We start from the raw sequence: 17504 nt of genomic DNA, 5'->3' as shown, positions 1-17504 counted from the left end.
AAAATAGTAAAATAAAGACGATGTAAAGAAAAAAAACATGAAAAACAGTAATCTGTCCTTAAATGTTGTAAGCAGTGCCATATGTTCTTATTTGATAACTGATGAGCCATGTGGCACCCTGATATCAGCAGACACACGCCTGGTGTCTACTCATGAGAACAGATGGAGTGTTACTGATTCCCATCTGTTTTTGGTCTGTGATCTGTGACCAAACATGTCTTTTATTAAGGGGCATACAGGAAACAAAAGACAAGGTCAGAGCCAATCTGCATGCTGTCAGCACTATATAAATATCAAATAATAAAAATTGTGAAATACAGTAAAAAATAGTGTGTACCGTGAAACAAATACATAATTAGGTAGTTACAATTATGCCGCCCATATAAGTTAAAGTGTAGCTAAACGTTTGACATGTCAGAAGTTTGGATTGGTGGGGGTCCGAGCACGTAGACCCCCACCAATCTCTAGAACGAAGCAGCTGAAGCGTTCGTGTGAGCGCTCAGCTGCTTCGTGTCTGTTCTGCTTTTTCCGGAAATAAATGTATCGGAGTACGGACTCAATAGAAAGCCTATGAGCCCGTATTCCGATACATCGGCTTTCCGGAAAAAGCCGAACAGAAACGAAGCAGCTGAGCGCTCACAGGAACACTTCAGCTGCTTTGTTCTAGCGATTGGTGGGGGTCTCCGTGCTCGGACCCCCACCAATACAAACTTCTGACATGTAACTATGACATGTCAGAAGTTTGTGGAACATTTAGCTACACTTTAAAGTTTTTGGGTGCAAAACAATCAGAGAACAATTGACAGCGAAATAAACTTTTATTGTTACAAAACAGAAATCTTCAGGACAGGAATGAAAACTTGTCGTGAGAGACAAACAAAACATGAAAATGGATAAATGCTATACTTAGAAGAACATTATCCAAGTGTAAAATAATTATCTTGACATGGATATCACCATCTGAATGATATCCATGTCAAGATAATTATTTGACACTTGATTTTTGTACTGTGGTCTCTTGGGAGTAAATTAGTAATAAACTATTTGGTGCCTCTATATTACAAAAAAATACATCCATAAAACGATTGGAACATTGTAAGATAAAAAACAAAATATATATATATATATATATATATATATATATACACACATACACATACACACACACACACACACACACACACACACACACACACACACACACACACACACACAGGGGCGTAGCTAAAGGCTCATGGTGCAAGAATTCAGCTAGGGCCCCCCTACCCCTTCCCAACAGCACCAGATCCCTGCGTACACCTATGCCCAGCCGCCTTTCCCGACAGACCCCATGAATGCCTCCACAGTATAATGCCCCATAGCTGCCCCCACACAGTATAATGCCCCCCATAGCTGCCCACACAGTATAATGCCCCCATAGATGGCCTCACACAGTATAATGCCCCCATAGCTGCACCCACAGTTGCCCCCAGAGTATATTGCCACCCATAGCTGCCACATACAGTATAATGCCCAAATACAGTATAATGCACTCCATACAGTATAATGCACTCCATACAGTATAATGACCCCCATAGCTGCGCCATACACTATAATGTCCCATACAGTATAATGTCCCCATAGCTGCCCCATTGTTAAGGATCTGCCAGGCACAGCTTCTGTATCCACGCCCATAGGTAATCAGTCTGCACCTGCTTCTATGTCTGTGAGACGGACTCCATCTTCCACCACTCAGGATGGCAGGCTTAGGAGTGGGAGAGCCTATCACAGCCTGGCCAGACGGAGCTAGCTCCCGCCCTCCGTCTATTTATACCTGCCTTTCCTGTTCCTCCTTGCTTGTGATTCTTCTCTGTTGGTTTCCTGGCCCTGCTGCAGCTTCTTGAACTACTTGTCCCTGCTTCGTATTGACCCTGGCTTACTGACTACTCTTCTGCTCTGCGTTTGGTACCTCGTACACTCCTGGTTTGACTCGGCTTGTTCACTACTCTCCTGCTCTGCGTTTGGCACCTCGTACTCTCCTGGTTTGACTCGACTCGTTTACTACTCTTGTTGCTCAGGGTGTTGCTGTGGGCAACTGCCCCGTTTCCCTTTGTTCTGTGTTTCCTTGTCTGGTTGACTGTCGTGCACTTACTGAGTGTAGGGACCGTCGCCCAGTTGTACCCCGTCGCCTAGGGCGGGTCGTTGCAAGTAGGCAGGGACTGAGTGGCGGGTAGATTAGGGCTCACTTGTCTGTTTCCCTATCCCTGTCATGACCCATGCAGTATAATGCCCCCCTATGCAGTATAATGCCCCCCATACACTATAATGTCCCATAGAGTATATTTCCCCCCCATAGCTGCCACATACAGTATAACACCCCCCATACAGTATAATGCCACCAGAGCTATCCCATACAGTATAATGCCCCCATAGCTACTACATACAGTATAATGCCCCCATACAGTACAAAGCCCCCATAGCTGTCCCATACAGTATAATGCCCCCATACAGTATAATGCCCTACATAGCTGCCACATACCATACAATGCCCTCCATATAGTATAATGCCCCCTCAGCAGCTACCACATGAGCCTCCCTCTCATACCCAGTATAATGCCCACATATGTACATACCTAATAGAAAAATAGTAACATAATTACTTACCTATCCCCGTTCCCACGATGGGTGGAGAATCCTTCTCCTCCAGTCTGTGCTGTGAGTGACTCGGCGCAGACAGGCGCAATGACGTCACTACATCACAATTTCATGACAACAGGCTAGAGAGGAAACACAACTTAGGCGGCGCACATACATGGTTTCCTTTTTAAGGATCTATGACATATATAATGGATCCCACTAACGTAATTATAATGTAAATCAAACAGGTATCTGTCTTCCTCTTACTGGCAAGGAAAGTGCAGAAGACTGATCGATGCCTGATGGAACAGATCCTATGCCAGTGTGAACAGAGCCTAACCTATTACAGAATTGGGTTTGATCTGCAACAGAAGAGATAATCATGACTATCGCCTGCAAATAACATTATATTAAATGTATTCACTATAAACAAATGTAGAAACGCATTCATACAGTTCTGGCATTTGTTGCGTCTACTAGAAGTGGAGATTTTCACAAATTATTTATGACATACTGTGGAGCCTTCACAATTTAACACTTTCCATCACTAAACATTTGTAGAACTGTGTCACTTGGCAGCAAAAAACTTAGAGCTTAGTAAATATAATGAAACGCTTTACATGTCTTCATTTTATAAGAATCCCCCCACACACACCACACCCAGTTGGTCGGATGCCAGGAATAAAGAAAGGTATTTTCCATTGCCCACTGACACGTGCTCACAAATCGTTGTAGTTTTAGGAGAGTAACGAGAAAAAAAGAGTCAATATGAGTCACCCGTGTGTATAAAAGGCCTTCACTTTCATGAATATATGGGCATGAATGACTCACTCGCTGTAAGAAGAAATGTATAACGCAAGCTTCTTTACTCTGAGTCCTGTCCAGTATCAAGATGCCATGTGTGAAAGTTCAAGCGGCATCAATATTATGGTTGACGTAAAACCAGGCTACACGCAAACGAAGTAGCTTTCCATTAATTCAAGGAGTCGAATTCTCTCTAGAAGGTTACAAGTTCTGGATGGACCTGACTACAGTATATTATAGATGAAAGAAATGAAAATGCGGCACTCACCCGTTTGCAAATCTTCTTAACTTTATTGTGTCACTTTGGCGAGGGTAAAAGCATTACAGGGAGGACAGCTAGTTGTAGGTTACAGCCTGTTTCGCGCTGGAGATCGCGCTTCTTCTTCTGTAATGCTTTTACCCTCACCAAGGTGACACAATAAAGTTAAGAAGATTTGCAAAACGGGTGAGTGCCGCATTTTCATTTCTTTCATCTATATTATACTACAAGACCGTCTGTTTTTATGCTGAGCACCGCCCGAAGTTTGCTTAAATGAGGAAACCCTGACTCCACTTGCATCTATCTGCCTGTTCCATGCTGTGAAGATCGAGAGTGGTGCCGACTGCCTTCTACTGTACTTGACTACAGTATATATGTTCTCCTCTTGTTTCACTTGTTAGAGCAGGAGTTTTTACTCCAGAGCTGTTTTTCCTTTTATTCATTTAGGACTTGATGTTGCCATAGCCAGTCCTTCTAAGCATTGTGTTCAGTGCTTCTAGGAGACTTGGTCCATGATACGGAATCGCACACAGTTATGCGGCATACGATACTCATCTGTACTGCTCACCATTTTACGGAACAAAATGCAAAACGGTCATGTACGTGATGCCTGACAGTGGGGTAGGAAATCCCACAACAGACCACATGTACCATGGGAGCTTCTAATTCAACGCCTTCTTCTATGGGTTTATATTCACTTGAACAACCTGGGAGAAAAGAGCTATAAATTATTGTTGTATATATTATTATTACTACTATTTTATGTATATATTTTATATTCCAAACAAAACATATAGAAAGGTATCATGTGATGCTTTCTTGAGGCGCCTCTCAAATGGCTGGAAATTATTACTTTTGAAAAACGTTGTTTCCCCAGTGTTACAAATGGATTAGAATTGCCAAGGGGAACATCAGTGCCGCAGTATTTATATACAACAGGCAGTAGTGTATATAAGGCCCAGTTCACACAAGATTTTTTTGGCACTGATTTTGACGTGGAAACCACCAAAAAACGGTTAAAAATCGCCGGATTTCAATGGGAGGCAGAGGAGTTTTTTTTCCCCAGGCGGCTTTTATCTGTCGCGGGAAAATAAAACGGCAGGTTTTTTCTTGCCGTGGTTCCACCGCTGACCTCCCATCTAAATCAATAAGAGGCAGAAAAAGAGTTTCTCGCTCCGTTTTTTGCCCACGGTCCTCAATGGCCACAGGAGAAAAATGCAGTGAAAACCGCGGCAAAAAAGCGCAGGCAAAATACTCTGTGTGAACTAGTTCTCAAGCATCATGGCAACAGTGTGTACTGTAGATCAGGGGTAGGCAAACTTTTTGGTATGGCGGCAATCAATGAAGAAACACTCGGTGTGCCGTGCAAACATGAAAGTCATATAAGACAAACTGTTGCGACATATGTGACATAAACCAATTAATCAGTTAATTAAACTTATATTTCATTGTGACCCTTGTCTCGGACTTCCTTTACAAAGATGATGCAAGATGTGAACAAGAGGAGACTGAACACAAGCTGGGGGTGCACATAGTAGAGACCGCTGCTACTGAACACCAGCTGGGCGGAACTGCGTAGAGATGGTGGCTATTGAATACCAGCTCTGCGGGGTGCACATAGGAGAGACCGCGGCTACTGAACACCAGCTTGAGGTGTGCACATAGGAGAGGTTCAAACTTTTTCTTTTACAGAGCGGTAACTGAACTTTGTACTTGCGATGCTGATCACCAGGATAGAGAGCAGCGCTGCATTGTGTGTTGTCAAGTGTTCAGCAGCGACAGAAACAATGAAGCACCGCCAAGCACATAATGAAGCGCTGCTCTATATCACTGTGTTAGGCGCCGCCAAGCACACAACGGCGTTGGTCACTGGGAGAGGGAAGTGTACCGGCAAACCATGCCCCAAGTGCCGGCTGTGGCCCTAGTGCCACAGGTTGCTGACCCCTGCTGTAGATTATTATAAAAGATCAGTTCTAGTCCAAATCTTTTGCTCGGTCTTCCTGATATAGGATCACAATTTCACAGTACCAACATAATGTTGTTACTTCCCCTGTGAGCGGACAGGGCTGTACAACACATTAGCCGTGTACCCGCTCCCATTGACTCATTCCTTACCAGGGAAGAGGTTATAGACATGTAGGGGGTAATAAAAAAATATAGACAATACCATCAAATCCTCACTTTTCAACATTACAGTAATACTAACACAATGGAGCCCTAAAATAACCAGTGTTGCATTTTAACTACTCTGAACACGTAGTTTTTCCCATTAATGTGAATGATTATTAGGCATTAAGGCTCCATTTCACATTAATCAATTGCAGCTCCAGTTCATCCCCTCCCATCTATTGTCCTATGAGCTGCATGCATATAGCAGGCTATTCAGCACAGTCACGTGTGCACATTTGCCAACATTCCAGATTTTTGAAGGGCTGTCTCGAACCAGACCTCAAAAGTGATGATGCGAATTTGCATTAAAGAGGTTCTGTCACCAGTTTCTATCTGCCCTATCTCCTACCTAATCTAATAGGCGCTTTGATGTAGATAACTACGGTTTTGTTTTTGTTTTTAAAAACCATTTATTTTTGACCAAGTAATGGAAATTTTAAGATTTATACAACGCCCACTTGGTGAAAAGTAAAAAAGCGCCCAGTTGGGCATTAAGAACAAATTTGCATAAATCTTAAAATGTTCGCTACTTGGTCAAAAGTAAATGTTTTAAAAAACAAACAAACAAACAAACAAAAACAAACAGTAGTAAACTGGTGAAAGAGCCTCTTTAAAAGTGCCATTTTTGGCCACTTTAGGGCATTTCTGGGTGGAATGGGGATGGGGCTTAAAATGTCCCACAAGTTATTTTTCAAATGTTAGTATGTGTGTTTACATCATTGGCGGTCTATCGACAAACATTTTGTTTCACCAAGTTTGTAACTGGCTGTACTGCGGATTCTGACACAGATTCAACAGCACACTCCTCCAGGCAGATCAGAGTGTGGAGAGGGGGGGAAATCATTCAATTGTTTAGGGAGAGCAGATCCCACAAGCTGTTCCGTATCAGAGTGTAGATGTGGGGAAAAAAGCACAAAAGCGGAAAGGGAGTGAATCACACGCATCAGTGTCCGCAAGCACAAGAAAGAATAGATCCCTCATGGGCTGTAGAAGAGGAAAGCAGTACAGGAATGAAGCAGTGCTAATACATGAGAGCTAGTAAAGACAGCAGCATCCTGCACTCCCGGAACATTCAGCATGTATTACTGGGAGGGACATGTCAGAAAACTAGGAGCAGGCTATAAACTGTATATCAGGGGCTATAAAAACGAATGAAAGAATGAAGATTGTAGTGCATTATTTTTTTTAACTCCAGGTAATGAAATATTTTTTTCCCCATATCACAGGTGCTCATAGTCTTTATGAACTGCTGTAAATTAAATGCACATAGCAGAGTGATTACAAATTGTAAGAAGATTCTTGGGGTGATTTAGACACTTTTTACGCCTACATTAACAGCTTTTGAGTGTAAAAAAAAAAATGTTTTTTTAGGCCGGATTCACATGAGCGTGTTCGGGCTGTGATGTACGGTATTTCCCGGACCGAACACACTGCAGGGAGCCGGGCTCTTATCGTCATAGTTATCTATGACTCTAGATGTCCCTGCGGGAAAACTGTCCCGTACTGTAATCATGTTTTCAGTACGGGACTGTTTTCCGCAGCAAGGCAGTGACATCTAGCGTCATAGATAACTATGATGCTAGGCGCCCGGCTCCATGCAGTGTGTTCGGTCCGGGAAATACTGCTGGCATACGGTCCGTATATCACGGACCGAACACGCTCGTGTGAATCCAGCCTAAATGTGCCATTTTATTACAGAAATCATCCATTTTCTGGTACAAAATATTGGTGTATGTGTTTGCCAAACATGAGATAACAGGAATAGAAAATGGCCTAACGTAGTGACCCAATTTTATAATGCCATGTGCAATATTCTGAAAAAATTACCACAATAAGCGCCATCTTGTAAATTAAGCCAATCTACAACACTGTGTTAAAATTCTCTTTGCCCGAGCTGGCCCCAAAAACTGGGAGGGTGCAATGGATGTCCATTAATTAAAAGGCCACTTGACTATACACGCAAATCTTGATGGCCTACTGTACTTCACCATGCCTGTTAGTGATTGTGAGCTCTGCATGTACCTCTAGATCACCGTAGGTTTAATAATTTCTGAAAGTACTAAAAAAATAGTAGACCAGGGCTTTACAAAGAACTGCAAAAATGTGCTGTACATACGCTTTATTGCCATATATATGTCAGTGTGAAAGGCTGTCAAGATTTGCAAATATCAGCAATTATAAGCCAAGGGTTAATTTTACAGTTTTAACCAAAAAATCCACTAGTAAGCATTCGGTTACAATGTGTCATTATAGCGGTTCACCCCAGGCAGGACTCTGCTAATAGTTCACAAGGGCAAGCCCTCCCTATCTGGCTTTGGAATAAGCCTCCACATGTACAGTAGCCCAGGGCTTCTGGAGTCGAGTACTCAGTGACTCAGAGGGTATCTATAGTTTAAGTAGAGGTTGTAACTGCAACACACAGACCAGTAACTCAGGTATCAATATGTGCCAACTTCAGGAATGAGTGCCCTGTGTTCACCACCCGTGGCATAACCCTGGCATAACCCTGCTCTTCACATTGGTTCCGTACTCCGTGTAATACAGAAGGATCCTTAGCAAACCCGTCCATTATCTTCATAGGATTTTCCACAAAAAAAAAAAACATCCCTAAGATCGAAATATTATCTGATACATCGATTTCTTTACCCAACTCTGTCTAAAATAAAATAAATTATTTTATTGATAAGATTTGGGTCTTGCATTGAAAGATTTGGATCCATACAACCTTGCTTTTCTTGTCTTAATCTACAAAGTTCACACTGACATGGTATATTAGAAAAAAAATAACAAATTATATATATATATATATATATATATATATATATATATATATATTAAGAAGGGTCATATACCTTTTTTATTAGTAGTTTTTTGTTACTCATAGATAGTTCTTAATTATTGACAGTAGATTCTGGCAGGAGTCATTTTCCGGTATCTACATAATGGGATTTGCTACGACTCATTCTATGGACCAATATGGAGTCTTTAGTTAAAAAAAAATCAATAGGCGGTCTTTACCATATTGACAGTGATGTATCTGTAGTTATTGTATTGAATATGTCTGAAGAATACAACACTTACATAAATGAAGTTCATGGACCTCATGTAAAACGTAAAGCACAGGAAAAACAACAAGGCTGGAAACATGGGGTAAACACGATTTGCCTCCTCATAAAAAAGTTGCAAGGTTTTATACTTATTTTTTATTATTATTATTATTATGACGGCCAGTATGAACGATGAAAAACTGAATTTTATTAAGGTAATTCAGGACTCTAGTATTTTTGGTTATCAAGCCTTTTTTTTTTTAAACAGGCATAAGCAAAATGACCAGAAGGAGTGGGGGGGGGGGTGTATGGGATATCACCGTTCCATGTGTATATACAACATTGATATGCCCCTCTCCCTTATTATTGAAGATGACTCTGGTCACTAAAGTTGCGTCCCTTGGGACTTGAGTCTTGAATTACCTTAATAAAATTCAGTTTTTAATCGTTCATACGGGCAATGATAATAGTATATTTTTGAACGTAATTGCTCTGACATTTTTTTGGTTGGTGGAATATCTATACATTTTTTTGGCCCTTTTTATTATAATTTTCCAATAACACGTTTCCAATGTCCTATAATCTAATTCAAAAAGAAAAAGAAAAATCACAAATAAACAGGTAAGATAGAAGAGACCATCAGGAGGTGTTACCCTTAAACCAGTGTTTCCAAACAACCCTAGGGTTCTGGTCAGCGACTCCTCAGAAGGCAGCAGCAAGACCGAGATGGCAAATTCAGTCTGCTCATTGATGCTTGGCAAAAACAGTCAACACATCTCAGCCAGAATGTAGCACTAGGCACAAATTATAGAATTTTTGAGGAACGGAATGGAAAATTTAGGTCCCTCCATAGAAATTACTGGAAATCACTGCGTTAAACACTAGGATCTTAGACTTAGACTGGACATCTGAAATGTAAAAAGATTTATATAGTACAATTTCACCAATTCTGGCGTAACACAGTTGAGTGGGCTAATGTGGCACGTACCCCAGGTTCTGAGTGCCAGGGAAGAGAGCCTTGCCCAGGGTATTAAGATACAGGGCTAAGGCAAACAGAGTCTTTGCCCCAGCTGAGAAAGTCCAGCTATGTCTCTATATTCATGCTAGAAATTCTTCTGGTTGCCCCTGGAAAAAGACTAAAATTCATCTCTTCTCCACTGCCAAACATGTGACCTAAAAACTCAAGACTATATTCAATATAAACAATATTACTTTGTGGTGTGGAGAAACTCTATTCTCCTTCCACAGATTTGCATCTCACACAAAACAGAAGGATTTTTTCGCAAATTATACTGCGGAATAAAAGAACTTGCCATTCATGAACATCTCCCAAGCGCCATCTTGGTCCTCCAGTTGTGCCTGTGACAACGAAGCGATAACTAGAAGGACCAGAACGGAGAGGATATTTAGGATAAAGAAGACGCCTTAAGCATCCGTAGTGTTTCCCTTAAGTAGAAGCAAGAACAATTTCTACTGAAGCTGCGGGGCCAAAAATATTCAAGAAAACTTGGCTGAAGTTGACTTTCTCCCCATTTAAGTCAATGGGTGAAACGAACAAAAGAAAAACCGCATAACTCTAATTTTAGCTTTACATGTGAACGGAGAAGAAAACCTAATGAAAGGAATATCAGTAGACGATAATAAAGCAAAGTATTGATAATGTTGTAAAATGTTCAAAAGTGGAGTTGTCCCTTAAAAGTTTCCATCATGTTGTCTAAGAATGAGCACGGTATTACAGGTAAATAATGAAAAATTATCTGCCTCCCTTTGAAAACAGTTTATAGAATTTCACATTAACTCTGAAAAGATTGGAGACAGGAATACTATGTAAAAAAATAAGGTAATGGAGTAGATGGTTGGCCTTGACGTTGCAAAATTAATTTGGCAGCTGCATGAAGGCGGTAGCGTGATTCCTATCTATAGTAATAAAAAGGTTTCTTCTGCTGCGTCTTGTGCGGTGAATCATTATAGATATACGGCTTTAGTGAAATATTCTGCTCAATTCTCCATGGAAAGAGTGAGATCAGAAAAAAATACTGAAATATAGAATCTAGTACAATGATAAAGTGGTCATGGGGGATGGTCAATACTGGTATACCCCATGCAATCTTCTGAGCGATATTATAGATAGAAATCTAAATGATGGCATAATGAAGCCAAGCTCTTGGGACTCTGGCATTTTATAGTGTGTACCCCTTTTTTTCCAGAAACAGCAACACAGATGTCCATGGACTGTCTCAGGATTTGGAGTTCAGCTCCATTCACGTGAATGGGGATGACGTTGCAATACCAGACACAGCCAATGAACAGATGTGGAGCTGTTTCTGGAAAAAAATGGTAATCATTTTTTCTAATCCTGTGCAACTTCTTTAATAAAAACGGTTATATGAAGCAGATGGCGCGTAAATTCCCTGACAATGATGCCACAATTCTAGACACAATTCTAGATATGAGGGCAGTCCAGCAACCAGGTAAGCATTATTGATGGGGAAGAATGGCAGGAAGGACTGAGAAGGTTTCCTAATAACTCCTTCAAGGTTTTTTCACCAATATGACACGTCATGTTACAGCATATCATTGGGGTCTGGCAGCCCGGATCCCCATTAATATTGAGGTAAATGGGAGTCCCAGGTCAAATTTTTAACAGAAGTGCTGGGCAGGTAGATCCCCACTTCCAGAACAGTAGTGGCTGTAAATATATGATCACCTCTCTACTAGGGTAAATGGGAGAAAAGGAAAGGAGGTTTATATAAATCCCTTTGTTATTTGTCAGAACCCCCACCCCATTAATAGAAACCATCATTTTGCTGATGTCTTCCCAGGTTCTGTTTTTGGTCAGATGGCCCTTTCTTTCCTCCATGATGGAAGTGCCTCAAAGTCTGATGATTTTGAATTAGGTTTTACACACTAATCACAATTATTTTGCTACGTAAATCTCCCTGGGAAACCCTCCTTAATAGACCTGTCCCGACATCCCTAAAGTCAAACTTTATCCCTTTTAAAGGGGTTGTCCAGGCATTTGATATTGATGGCATATCCTAAGGATAGGTCATCAATATCAGATCGGTGGGAGTCCAACTCCAGGCCCCCCCACCAATCAGCTGACTGAAGGGGCCATCGCATTACTCGCAGCGGCCTCTTCAGTGTATACTAGGCACAGCGCGTACACTTCAGTAGCGGCTGTGCCTAGGATTGCGGCTCAGTCCCACTCACTTAAATGGGACCAGAACTGCAATCTCAGGCACAGCCACTACGGAAGTGTACGGCAATGTGCCCGTAAACTGCGGAAAGGCAGTGGCAACGAACGACACTGATCTGATATTAATGACCTATCCTAAGCACAAGTCATCAATATTAAATGCTCGGAGAACCCTTTTAAGTTTCTGGCTGTAAAAATTGGGATAGCTCAAGACTGGCGTTCTTCCGCCGTAATGCCTGCTTACAGGGGTTGTCTCATGAAGACAACGCATTTTTAAAAAGAAGTTGGTGCGGCAGTCCTGCTTCTCTAGCATTTCATGGCCAAGGACATCTGTAATACTTTATGACTTTAAATGCTTGCTGTGGCTAAAATATAAGGACTAGAGCTCAGATTTTGGTATCATATTAAAACGGAGAATCTTAGCTTTCAGGGTGCAATATTCAGGAAGCAGCACTCGTTTGAAGTCGGGGAACGAAATAAAAGTTTTACTTCCCGGTTTGATGTCTGTGTAAGGGAGGGAGGAAGCTGCAAGTGACAGCAGGAAGGAAGATCACCGCCTGTTACCGTCATCTCCCCCCGTGCAGCCACCAGTGACCCCAGCGGCGGAGATACAGGAACACCCTATTACCAATGAGAGAGAATATGTGCTCTTGGTCACATTTAGGGGTTACAGATCTAATCACCCCCTGCACCTAATCAGACCATTTACTGACTCTAAGACTCTCCGAGACAGTGCAGAGATTTTTGGTCTTTTCAGTTTGGCTGACTGTTCTACTTTTCTACTGTATTTATGAAGACATAGGCATAAGTGGCATGTATGAATTTTGACCAGCTTGAACTTTTATTTTTAGGAGGTTTTGAGCGTCAGTCTCTGCTTGGGTCAGATTTTTAGACACAAACATTGATTTTTATGCATTTTTTACGAAAAATTACACTTTGAAGCAAAATGGCATGAAGAAAGTGCCCATGATTGTAAAGTGCTGGGTGGCATTTTCACAATGTGCCAGATGTCTACTTTCAGAAAATATATGGGCATGGGGGTATAATATGATTTTTATATTTGTGTTTGTCAAATGTGTAAAAACTGTTAACAGTGAAAGAGTTAATAGGTCAAATGGACTTACGTTTTTGTTATGAGATAACCCCTTTAATAATCCACTACCATGTCAATTCTTCAAAGACTAAAAACTGTTCTAGTTACATTATTGCATTTGCAGATTATTGGCACTGTAAACCCTATAGAGCTGCCTGGTAAACCAGATTCTTAGTAGAACACATAGGATTCATAGGTTCTAGGGCGAGTCTTATGCAGATGGCACAAAAAAAAATAATAGATATTTCAGGGCAGCTCTAAAGCTGCAGTTACCACATTGTACAGGACTGCGGACAAGAATTAATGACTCAGCACCTAAATTTAGATTCAGGTCGTGTAAACTGTAAAGAAGAGGGAAACAGTCAATGTAACAGTCGAATACAACACAGTGTAACTGATATTGGACTTTGGTTTGTTTGTTTCGTTTTTTTATAAATTGTGTATCGATTTCTTCCCATTTTTATTGACATCTAGTTTAACCCCTTCATGACATCCCGGAGGGACTTGGGCTTTAATATTCAGTGCAAAATGTCTCTTTATTTTTCCAGTAATAGGAGATTACGAAATTAGATAGATAGATAGATAGATAGATTAGATAGATTAGATAGATTAGATAAATAGATTAGATAGATAGATCGATAGATTAGATAGATAGATTAGATAGATAGATTAGATAGATAGATTAGATAGATAGATAGATAGATAGATAGATAGTTCACACTACCGTTACTACCAGTTTACTTCTCTTCCATCAGAGGAAAAGGGGATCGGATACATTAAACGGAAAGCAACTATTCCGTTAGAATTACGATCGATTTCACTGGTAATTCTTTTGCATCCGTTGCTTTCCGTTTGTCTCTGTTCGCTAGGTTTCCGTTTTTTTGAACGGAAACAAAAAAGTGCAGTCTGCAGAACTTTTGTTTCCGTTAAAAAAAACGGAAACCTAGCGAACGCAGACAAACGGAAAGCAACGGATGCAAAAGAATTACCAGTGAAATCAATGGTAATTCTAATGGAATTGTTCCTTTCCGTTTAATGTATCGATCCTCTCTTCTTTTGACGGAATAGAGGTAAACTGATACCAACGCCAGTGTGAAAGAAGCCAAAGGCCTCAAGAACACTTCAGTGATATTCTTCACTGTGCTATCCGTTTTTTTAACGGACAGCACACTCACCTATTTATTCCTATGGGGTCATGCACACGTCCGTTTTTTCTTGCGGATCCGTGTATCTGTTCAACAAATTATAGAACAAGTCCTATTCCGGTCTATTTTTATGGATCAGTCTCGGCATTCTAGTCATTGGTCCGTTAAAACTACGGACTGACACTGAAGCCATCTGTGTGCGGTCTGTGTTTTGCCGATATGTGTGCTTAAAGAGGCTCTGTCACCAGATTTTGCAACCCCTATCTCCTATTGCAGCAGATCGGCGCTGCAATGTAGATAACAGTAACGTTTTTTTTTTTTAAAAACGAGCATTTTTGGCCAAGTTATGACCATTTTTATATTTATGCAAATGAGGCTTTCTAAAGTACAACTGGGCGTGTTTAAAGTAAATGTCCAACTGGGCGTGTATGGTGTTCGTTACATCGGGGCGTTTTTACTTCTTTTACTAGCTGGGCGTTGTGAATGGGAGTGTATGATGCTGACGAATCAGCATCATCCACTTCTCTTCACAACGCCCAGCTTCTGGCAGTGCAGACACACAGCGTGTTCTCGAGAGATCACTCTGTGACGTCACTCACTTCCTGCCCCAGGTCCTGCATCGTGTCGGACGAGCGAGGACACATAGGCGACAGAGGCTACATTTGATTCTGCAGCAGCATCGGCGTTTGCAGGTAAGTTGATGTAGCTACTTACCTGCAAACGCTGATGCTGCTGCAGAATCAACTGTAGCCTCTGGTGCCGATGTGTCCTCGCTCGTCCGACACGATGCAGGACCTGGGGCAGGAAGTGAGTGACGTCACAGCGTGATCTCTCAAGAACACGCTGTGTCTGCACTGCCAGAAGCTGGGCGTTGTGTAGAGAAGGTGGATGATACTTCTATACACAACGCCCAGCTAGTAAAAGAAGTAAAAACGCCCCGATGTACACACACAATACACGCCCAGTTGTACTTTTACTTTAAACACGCCCACTTGTACTTTAGAAAGCCTCATTTGCATAAATAAAAAAATAGTCATAACTTGGCCAAAAATGCTCGTTTTAAAAAAAAAACAAAAAAACATTACTGTAATCTACATTGCAGCGCCGATCTGCTGCAATAGGAGATAGGGGTTGCAAAATCTGGTGACAGAGCCTCTTTAAGGCCTAAATCCCCTGAGATTAGTAATTGTCTAAGGTATGAGGTCACTTGAGGTGAGCACATGGTCATAATCATCCAGACATTTTTTTTAGTGAAGCTAAAAGAGCAAATAGGGCCAGGGACTGTAGGTAGTCTGTGCGTCGACATATTATGAGGCATGGTATTCTCCCATAGAAGAGCGGATACTGCCGTAATACAGAGATATATATATTTTCTCAGGGAATATGTTAGGGAAAAAACCTCTGTGTAAAATCAAAGACGTACAGAAGTATAGCATCGGTCCATAAAATTCTACAGCTGCTGTGTTATGGAACCGGGATACATTCAGTGCATGAGCGGTCACTCAGCGTGGTGCTACAAGTTCTAAATGTGAGGTAAACTTTGAAAAGTATTAATAGAGTCCATATCCTACTGTCAGATAACAGTACATACAGAACTATGGAAAGGAAAGTCTGCGTTAGGCTCTATTCACACTGCGATTGAACCTTCCGCCGGCGGCATACCACCTGAGTATTTCCCAACATACAAATATGATGGAGGGCTCTGATGTATGCCACTGTATAAGTGCTCTTCTCCCATAAGGTCACATTTAAAAAAAAAAAAAAAACGTATCACGCCATAAGCTTTTTTATTTACTGGATACCTCTGAATTGCTTAGCTCAGTGACCTCTTTTATTCCACATAGGACGTACGTTGATTCAATGGGGTCCTATCAATACTTTCAGCACATGGAGGAAGCCTCCATAAAGTAATATTACATTTGAAACAGAATCACCAGAGCGGACGTTACATTATTCTCAGGCGTATGGGCATCATTATGTCATGACTTATTCCCCTTCCTCTCTAGATCAGTGGTGATCAAGCTGACGAATTGTGGGGGCCTAAAATGCAGTATTGATTTTAACTGAAAATCTTTTTGAGTTAAAATCAGGTTTGGGCTCAGCAGAATAAAAGAAAAATCTCCCACATGCAAATAAAAAAGCCCATAGATAGACACACATACATAAACATACACATCATTTGGAGTTCAGAAAGACACCGCTGTGCCCCATAAAAGAGGTAAAAACAGTGGAGTTCTTCTGTTTTTGGTTGGGCGGAGCTCACAGTGTAGCTGAGCCTTTTGTCAGAAAGGCAGAGAGAAATATGAAGTCACGATGAACTTGCAGCAAAGTCTGATAATAATATACAATACTTCATTTCTGATGAATGTGCCGCATATAAAAAGAACAAGAAAACAAAACTGATTCCAAGTGATGAAGGTCAACCCTCATGAGAATCTGTCCCGGAGTGCTGAAATATGAACATATCCAACCTATATACAAATGTCTGGAATCTCTTCACTCAGGATCACGCTCATTAAAGGAAATGCTCGAATTTTACAAGTTTGACAAAGGTTTAACAGTCATTTACATATAGCGTGGAGGTCTAAATTCCCTTTACTTGCAGCACGAGACGATCTCTGTTCTCAGTTATTAGGGCATATGGACGTCACAGAGGGGTGTACATGTATTACATGAACCTTCATTTATTTGAGTGACTGCCATAGGGAAATGTACAGATGGTTGAAAATCCCCCTAGGGGTTTAAGGAGCCAGTGGATCTCATATTAAATGAGTTCTAAGACAGTCTATGAGAACCGTCTTCAGCCTGACTAGGAGAGCTGATCACAGACGAAGATGCAAAGCGTTCAGAGGAGCGCTTCTGCACCTTTATTTCAGCAACGGTGGGGTCTCAGCACCCGGACCCCCACCGATCCAAACTTTTGACATTGTCTCTATGACATATCAAAAGTTTGATGAAAATGTAGTGTAGTTTAAATGAATGGCAGCTTTATTTAGTAACTATATGGTGATATAAGGCTGACTTCACACCATGTTTAGGTGATCAACTCACATGTACATTTTTTTAAATTAACAGTCGGAATTTATACTAGGGAGAAGCGAAGTATTCCCTAACATTTTCTTACTAAATGTTTTGCTTCTCTTTTGGGCTTGGTATCTCAAACGTGGTGTGA

At 41.2% G+C, this 17504-nt stretch overlaps 1 protein-coding gene across 1 annotated transcript in view; it reads right to left on the bottom strand.

Annotated features, from left to right (window-relative positions):
• The window catches only part of SACS (sacsin molecular chaperone), a 77547-nt gene that overhangs the window by 49988 nt on the left and 10055 nt on the right, over positions 1-17504 (bottom strand). The gene's annotated exons all lie outside the window — the stretch shown is intronic.

This window comes from Rhinoderma darwinii, chromosome 2 (genome assembly GCF_050947455.1).
Source record: "Rhinoderma darwinii isolate aRhiDar2 chromosome 2, aRhiDar2.hap1, whole genome shotgun sequence".
Lineage (NCBI taxonomy): Eukaryota > Metazoa > Chordata > Amphibia > Anura > Rhinodermatidae > Rhinoderma > Rhinoderma darwinii.
This window is presented reverse-complemented; position numbering and strand designations above follow the sequence as displayed.